This window comes from Setaria italica, chromosome I, assembly GCF_000263155.2.
Source record: "Setaria italica strain Yugu1 chromosome I, Setaria_italica_v2.0, whole genome shotgun sequence".
In the NCBI taxonomy this organism is placed as follows: Eukaryota; Viridiplantae; Streptophyta; class Magnoliopsida; order Poales; family Poaceae; genus Setaria; species Setaria italica.
Genome location: NC_028450.1, coordinates 41,369,712 through 41,377,356, shown reverse-complemented (window position 1 = coordinate 41,377,356; position 7,645 = coordinate 41,369,712). Strand labels below are relative to the sequence as shown.

General features: G+C 43.0%; 1 long non-coding RNA gene across 1 annotated transcript; it reads left to right on the top strand.

Annotated features, from left to right (window-relative positions):
- The first annotated feature begins 5,931 nt into the window (after nucleotides 1-5,931).
- On the top strand, nucleotides 5,932-6,915 carry LOC111256424. The gene is made up of 2 exons (XR_002676468.1): nucleotides 5,932-6,153; nucleotides 6,251-6,915. It is a non-coding gene; the product is annotated as an uncharacterized LOC111256424 (long non-coding RNA).
- Nucleotides 6,916-7,645: the final 730 nt, after the last annotated feature.

The window sequence follows — 7,645 nt, the reverse complement described above, 5'->3', positions numbered from 1 at the left end:
TGCTCACTCGTACGTACACGGCACATTTGAGTTGACAAGACCTTCGATCGCGTTTGTTCAACCCTCCTCTTAAGGCAAATTGATCGATGCACTCCGTCCCAGTGTTTGCACTCAATGCAACTAGCCGCGATCGACATCGCCCAATGCGAAATCTCTCCCACATGATGCTTGTGCCTGATGTAGCCCTGCTAATTGGGCTGAGATCCAATTTCTATTCACACCGATCCATATATGCGTGCCCAGTAAAAACAACCCGCACTAATCCTACCCACCACCAGCAGTAATCAAACCCCCCAGCCTTACATTATTTCTGCTGCTAAACAAACCAAACCATCAAACTATAACTTGCTATCCATTAAGAACCCATTTCCTCACCCTCGGATTGCTCTGCAGACTGCTACTAACCAAGCAAATTAGCAGACTAGTTGTTCTTTGAACTGCCCACTGCAAGCTACTATCCATCAAACATAGCAAGACGAGAGGGAGGAGCTGCAAAATGGTTTCACAAAATAAACATAAACCAGAAAATGCACAGATAATGAGCATAGTTCAAACTCAATCATTCCTACGAGGATTATCCAATAAACTTGTTCAACCAATCAACCACCAACCATACAGATGATTACACATGCCATCAGCTACATTAAAGCAGGGTACCACTAGGTCATAAGTTAAACAGAAACTGAATCTAGCAACAGCAAGGGCTTGTATGATGATGAAGCGTCCAACAGCTAGAACCACAAGGAACTTCACTCACTGCAGACTTCAAGCTGAACAAACTGAACTTGTTCTATAACAATAAATTTCAGTATACAATACAGTTCTTGTTCTTGTATGATTTTGCAAACTTGTAGATGAAATTTTAGTGCTAAGAGTGTTCACAGAAGCGCGTCCAACAGAGGTGAGGTTTTGATGACAGGACCAAACAAGCAAGTAAGAAGGCTGCAATTTAACAGACAACACCAAACAATCACCTAAGAACATGTATACATGTCATAATTTTGTGACTGCAGAAAATCCCAGACTAGATCATTATTTTCGTTGCCTCATTCTTACAAATTCTTACAACAACTGGTCATCCTGCAGGAATCACAGTAACATACTAGTTAAGCTTGTTCTACAGTAAACAAATCTAGAATCTGAAGGTGATAGAGGTCAACTTTGGGCAGCATTTCTGAAGGTGACAAAGCTAATATACTAGAACTAGCAGATGGCACAAGAAGCTACTGCACAAGAAGCTAATAAGCAATAATTTAGTAGTAAGCTGAAACAACATGAATGATGAGATATGATGAGCTTGATCAGAATCAAAGCTAGGCTGGTGCTATTGCCCATCTAGGATAGAATTAGCAAGTTTTATATCTAGGACAGAATTCACAGCAAGCAGTCAAGATGGACACTACTATTCTCTAATGCTAGAGTGATAAGCAAAGCACAGTTACCTTCACATGAATGTAGGAACTTGACTGAGACCCTGATGTGGAATTAACACATTTGAACCTGATGAAAAAACATACTTGGTCAGCAGTGAATGAAGCATGTTTATCATAAACAACAGGATGTATGTGTTGTACCTGATGGAGTGACAAAGGTGACCAGGTCAGTAGGTTGATCTTCACTAGTTTTTTCACATACAATGCAAATAATAATATGGTAAGTAAATTCAAATGACCATGAGAATGTGTAAAGTCATATATGTCAAAAACAGAATGAGGGTATACCTTCATTGTCTGCATCTTTTCCTTGAATAACTAGTCTTTCCCACACACAAGGGCTTCTAACATCTCCGGAGTTAGTGAGCTTCTTGACTCCCCAAGAATCCTACCTCCAAGACTAAAGGCGGATTCGGAAGAAACAGTACTGAGAGAAATGGTGAGGAAATCGCATGCCATAACTGATAAGACCAGGAACTTCTCAGCATGTGCCTTCCACCAAGCCAAAATGTCAAAGTTTCCAATATCTTCCACACAATCTTCTTCAAAGTAGATGTCAAATTCAGACTTTGGTGCACGAGTCTTTCTCCGACTTGACTTGAAGTTTGCAAATTCTGGTCCCAGCTGCCTTTTCACAAGCCCCGGTGGGCCTACAGAACTGCTGCCCTCACTTGAATATGTAAAAGAGTATGCACTAACTCTCCTCAAGCGTTGCTCATACTCCAGGAAGTATTTTTTCATCCAAACTAGAGCAGCATTAACACTTGAATCAATCTGATCTGTATTGCTACAAATCTTCTAGTAGAAGAACTCTGCATATTCTACTTTCCCCCCTTAGATCTAACATTGTTGCAATAACAATTCCAAGGTTGACATCATAATCATTTTTGTTTCTGCGAGCAATAGGCTGGTTTTAATCATCAAAATCTCTACCCCAGTACTTTTCAAACTTGATCTTCATGGCTGCAGCCAGGTCTTGTAGTGCCACACTTGTCTACCAAGAAGGGTTATCCAAGGCATCTCGAATTGAAACAATCAAAGGCAAGAACATGTATGAAGTTGGTTTCCTATCAGCCGATATCACTTTTGTAGCCTCTTCAAAAGTTTTAAGAAACTTACAGATTGAATCAGGTATGCTCCATTCTTGTTCATTTGGAGAAATTTCTTCATGTTGATTTGCATAGCTATTCTGGACGATCTTGTACTTGATTGCTTCTCCAACCATCTTGAAGGTGGAATTCCAATGGTTGGGTATGTCAAGAGCAATACCACATTTTGTTGGAAGACCATTCACCACTGCAATTTCATTGAAAGCTTGAATTCTTGAGGGCGAAGAGACAATGTGCTTCAAGAGCTCCCGAATCTTCTTTATCCCCTCATGAATAATTTTCATCCCATCTTGAACCAAAATATTCAGGATATGCGCACAACATCTCTTATGCAAATGTGCACTCTCAAACATCAACTTATACTTGTGAGCATCTACCAACAGGTCACATGCAGTGTTGTTGTTACTAGCATTGTCCACTGTTAGAGTAAACACCTTGTTTTGTATGCCCCATTCAGTCAAGCAGCTCACAAGTGCTTCTTCGATAGCAAACCTTGAGTGTGGATACTTGACCTCTTTGAAACTTATTATCTTCTTTGTGATCTTGAAGTCAGGAGTGATATAATGAGTTGTTACAACCGTGTAGCCTAAGTTTTGAATCGATGTCCACAAATCTGACGTCAAGCACACATGGGAGTCTAGGCTTTCAAGTTCATTATGAACATCTTGCTTCATTCTCTGGTACTTCTTTAGACAATCATTGCGAACAGTTTGTCGTCCCACACCACTTAGAGTTGGCTGCATGGACTGAACCCATGGTTCGAAGTGTGGATCCTCAAACTTGTTAAATGGTATTTCAGCATGTACGACAAAATCTATCATACACTCACGACAAAGCTGAGGGTCAAACACAAAGTACAAAGGTTGCTATGAATCTGTTCCTCTCGGCTTCCCCAATTGCATGGCAATATTGAGAAATGTGGGTTCTAAGGCTACTAGTTCCATATTTTGTGCTTAACTGCATTCGACAATACTTGCAAACAGCTCTAAAACCATTATCCACTTCCACAAGATTCTGCTAGAAATGTTCCCACACCTTGAACCTTTTTGCACACGTTTGAGTTGAATTAGAGTCATCAGAGCTTTCCGATGTGTTAGTAGACATGTTGAAGAATCCCTAGGTAATAACAACTTATAAGAAATTGCGAGTTTTATTCATGAGGGATACTACTGTGTAAACAAATTACTAGACATGGCATTCATCAGGAAAAAGCTGATAACAAAGTTGGTTCAGCATAACTCTCATAGCACTACTTACAAGCAATTTGTAAAAGTTCAGAGATTTTTCAACCATTACAACAAACTGCAGAGAACAGGAAGAAAAGAAACTACTATGCTCCATCACTTGAAAAAAATTTCAATGAAAATTCACTATCGAGATAGTAGTGGAATACAATTACCAACCTACCTATACAAGCAAAACATGGTTGCATTTTGTATTAACTTGGAACTGCAGCAGATGATCTAAACGAATGATGTGACTGAGAGAAACACATGGCTCAATCTCAAACATGAGACATTCAAAAATAGGACGCTTCCCAGTAAAAGACATTAGTAATGGTGCTCATCAAAGAGATCCTCTTAAACCAAGATGCTACTATCGAGACAATCAATAGTGAGGTACCAAGCAAGCATGTAGACATGACTGTCAATTGTCATTCATGACAAGGAGGTTTACTGAATTTACAAGTTCCGAGCAAATCACATCCAGGAAAACAAGAAAAGCTATTCTACTTGCCACTGAAACAGTAGGTACAAAATAGGAAGTAAGCAGTAATTCTGTAATCTCATATATTGTGATTCAGTACCATAACCTTTGTTATCGACTGAGTATGGACTGCAATGCTTCCAGAACAAAAGGATGACAAGTTTTTCAGATGATAAAGGGGGACGAACTCACAAGAGTGGTTGCCGAGGAAGAGGACGATGTGGAGGTGTCGGGGGCAGATGCGGAGGAGGCGTCCAAGGTGGAGGTGCTCATTGCAGATCGAGCTGTCCGAGGGAAGCACCTAGACGGGGAGGCGGAGGGGCGATGCCTTGACGGAGGACGGAGGCGGAGAGGCGGCAGTTCAACGCTGGATAGCCTCGCACCCTCACTGGCTTCTTGAAGACTTGGCCGCCGGCTTCTTGGAAAGCTCGGACAGTCGGCGGGGCCGTGGAGGAGGCTGGGTGGGGTAGGAGGCGTGGCCTGGTAGTGTTTTTGGGTGAGGTGGCGGCGGCGCGGGCGAGGCGGAGGTTGATGCGTGGCGGCGGCGGGATCGTGGGATGGGGGAGGGAGGAAGGTGAGGCGAGCCCCTCGACCCCTCGGGCCTCGACGCAAAGGCGAGGGTTGGGTTGGTCTACCTCGTCTGCGGCTTCGATGCAAGCGAGATTGCTTTGGTCCACTAACGGTGTGTAACCCATGGGTCAAAAGGCATATCAACGGTTGATACCAGTACATACATTCCGATCACTATCTAGACTGCTTGCTCTAGCAATTCAATTCGAATAGCCATCCCGCTGTTAACCAACCAAAATGAATCCAAACAAAATCCTAACCATTAAAACCAATAAACCTAAACTGATTATCGGGCTACTCATGCTACACGCCTAGGCATTTAACAAATCCACCCGGTCATCGTGCCCTTTCGTAGCCTTGCTTGGACACACACGCACCATGCACAAGTGTGAGATTCGTGCATGCAGTAAGCAATGACTCCAGCTTTTGACCAATGATAATCATCAATCAGTGTGCATGAAACTGATTAAAGAACGGGTAAACGTGTGGTGTTCAGTCCAATCTACAGAGGATGTATACGTGGAGGCGCCAAATAAACACGGTCAGATTAGATAGTATTGCTAGTCGGCTAGCCATGCACCTAGCTACTCTATACTATTTATTATGCATGTGGCCTAGCACCTCATACAAAACTTAGGAAAACAATGTGAGGGCCTGATGAAACCCCCTTTTTTTCATTTCCTATTAATTACAAGGTGATGCACACGCAGATTTCTTAGGCGTACGTACATTCAAAGTACATGATCATGGTCCTTTTAGCAACTATATATAAGTATATAAAAAACCCGGACCCGGTCACAGGTCGAACAAGAAAAAAATTCAGAACCGTTGACCTCACCGGTTCATTTCAACTGTTTTTTTTAGAGGAACCGGTTCGTTTCAAGTTTCAACTAGAAGTCCCTCAAAAATCAGAACCATATGCCAAGGATCTCCCAGGCAGGCAGGCCCTGCCCTAAAAAAAAATAGAGGATCTCCCAGGCCGGCCCTTCTCGCTCTGAGGAATCAGGCCCACGTAGCCGGTCCATGACCATTGGGGTTTGTCCGGAAAAAAATGGACCACACGGCCCAGGGTAGGGCTCAGGGAACAACCCTGTCTGGACCTGTTGAGTCTCTCTCTTCCAGTCTTCCCTCTCTTTATCTCCACCGACAGACATGCCACTACTCCGCCGCGTCGCCGTCTCCGCCTCCGCGCCACGCGCCGTCGCAGCGAATGCTCCTCAGCTACCGAAGCATGGCGACGGCTGCTTCGCTTCACCGCGGGGCCTCGTTGAGCCGACGCAGCCGTCGCTTTCGCCGAGGAGCGCGATCCGAGTCGACCACCCACGACGATTGCGGTATGCTTGCTTGCCCTGGGGATCTAGGGTTTGATCCCGGTTCGCTTGCTTTGCCTTGGATTGGAATTCCTGGATTCGATTCGATTGCTTCGTGTAGGGTTTAGGGGTTTGCCCCCACTGTTGTGCTGTTCGTGGTGACTCGCAGCTTCTCTGAATTGCGACGTGGCTGCTCTCCTCGTCGGTTAGCTAGTTTTGGCCTGTTTTGATCTATTGCGCCCTCACCCTATGGTTCCGGTATTTCTCGTCGTAAGGTTCAATCCGGCCTAGATTGAAAATGTTGCTGCCCGTTTTGTTGGCTTCAGATGTGTTAGGCTGTTGTATTGGACAAGAATTGTAACTGTTGTGTGGTACGGTTTGATAGTACGGGATGTCTTGCAGTGCGTATTATTTGAAACTCTGCATATTTTGATGCTTTAGATTGTAAACTGTAAACCATGTGTTAACCTGCAACTATGAACCTGAACTGAAGATAGATGGAGTCCGATTGACAAATTGGTTAGGATGATTTGAGTGCAGATATGTAGTAATGTGCTTGTGCAAGCACCATATGTATTTCTCCTAAGTGCCCTGGGAAATGCCTTTTAGTAGGCTTTAAAATGCTTGCTTCGGCTGGAACTTTTTGCTCAATGTTTTTATGTTTTATATTTTAGTAATGCATTTCTAAAGTAGTCCTAGCAATCAAATGTATATAGCTACGTAACTTATTATTTGTACATATTTGTTTTCCAAAGGAGATATCTTCTTTAGTGCATTGTGGAAATAATTTCTTTATTGTCCTTGCATTACAGTTTTGTCCTGTTCATTTGCATCGGCGTCCTTAGCTCATAGTCAGAACACAGGATAATTGGTATTAGAAGCCATACAGGCAACTGTAGTTGAGTACATAATACACATATCTAGCAGTTCTCTTCATGGTTGGCCAAGTCAGAATGCAAATCTGTAGCTTGTATATCTCTAAAATTTGCCATTTAGCCTTCTCTGTGTAAATATCACTAAGGTCAGGGTATATCTTTATCAAAGTTGGAAAGGCTTATTTAGTAGCTGCGCTTATCAAATCTTATAGCTGACTCATTGTACTGTTTATGTCTAATTCAAGCATGAAGCTAAACAGTGATCTTCCCAATCTGTAGCTTAGTTCATGTAGGCAATTTGTAGGAAACCATATTCTGAACTGTTTGCTTGTGCACATTACTAGTTTGGATCGGATGATCAAACTCTTTAAATCATGATAGGCTGTACATCTGAAATCATGATACGTTCCAAATTTAGTAACACTGTCGTAGACTCGTAGTGTATGTGAATGTCTTGCGCTAAGGAATGTTGCAAGGGAGATGTTTGGACTTTTATGGTATTGTTTAATGTACTGCTGTGACGAAAAGAAAATTAATTCGCGCTGAGATTTCTTTCGCCCGCTCATGGGAATTTGGGATTCAGATCGTCTGCAGTCACGCAGGACGACTGTACTCGGCAGTCACCGCATCGGTGCCCCCCC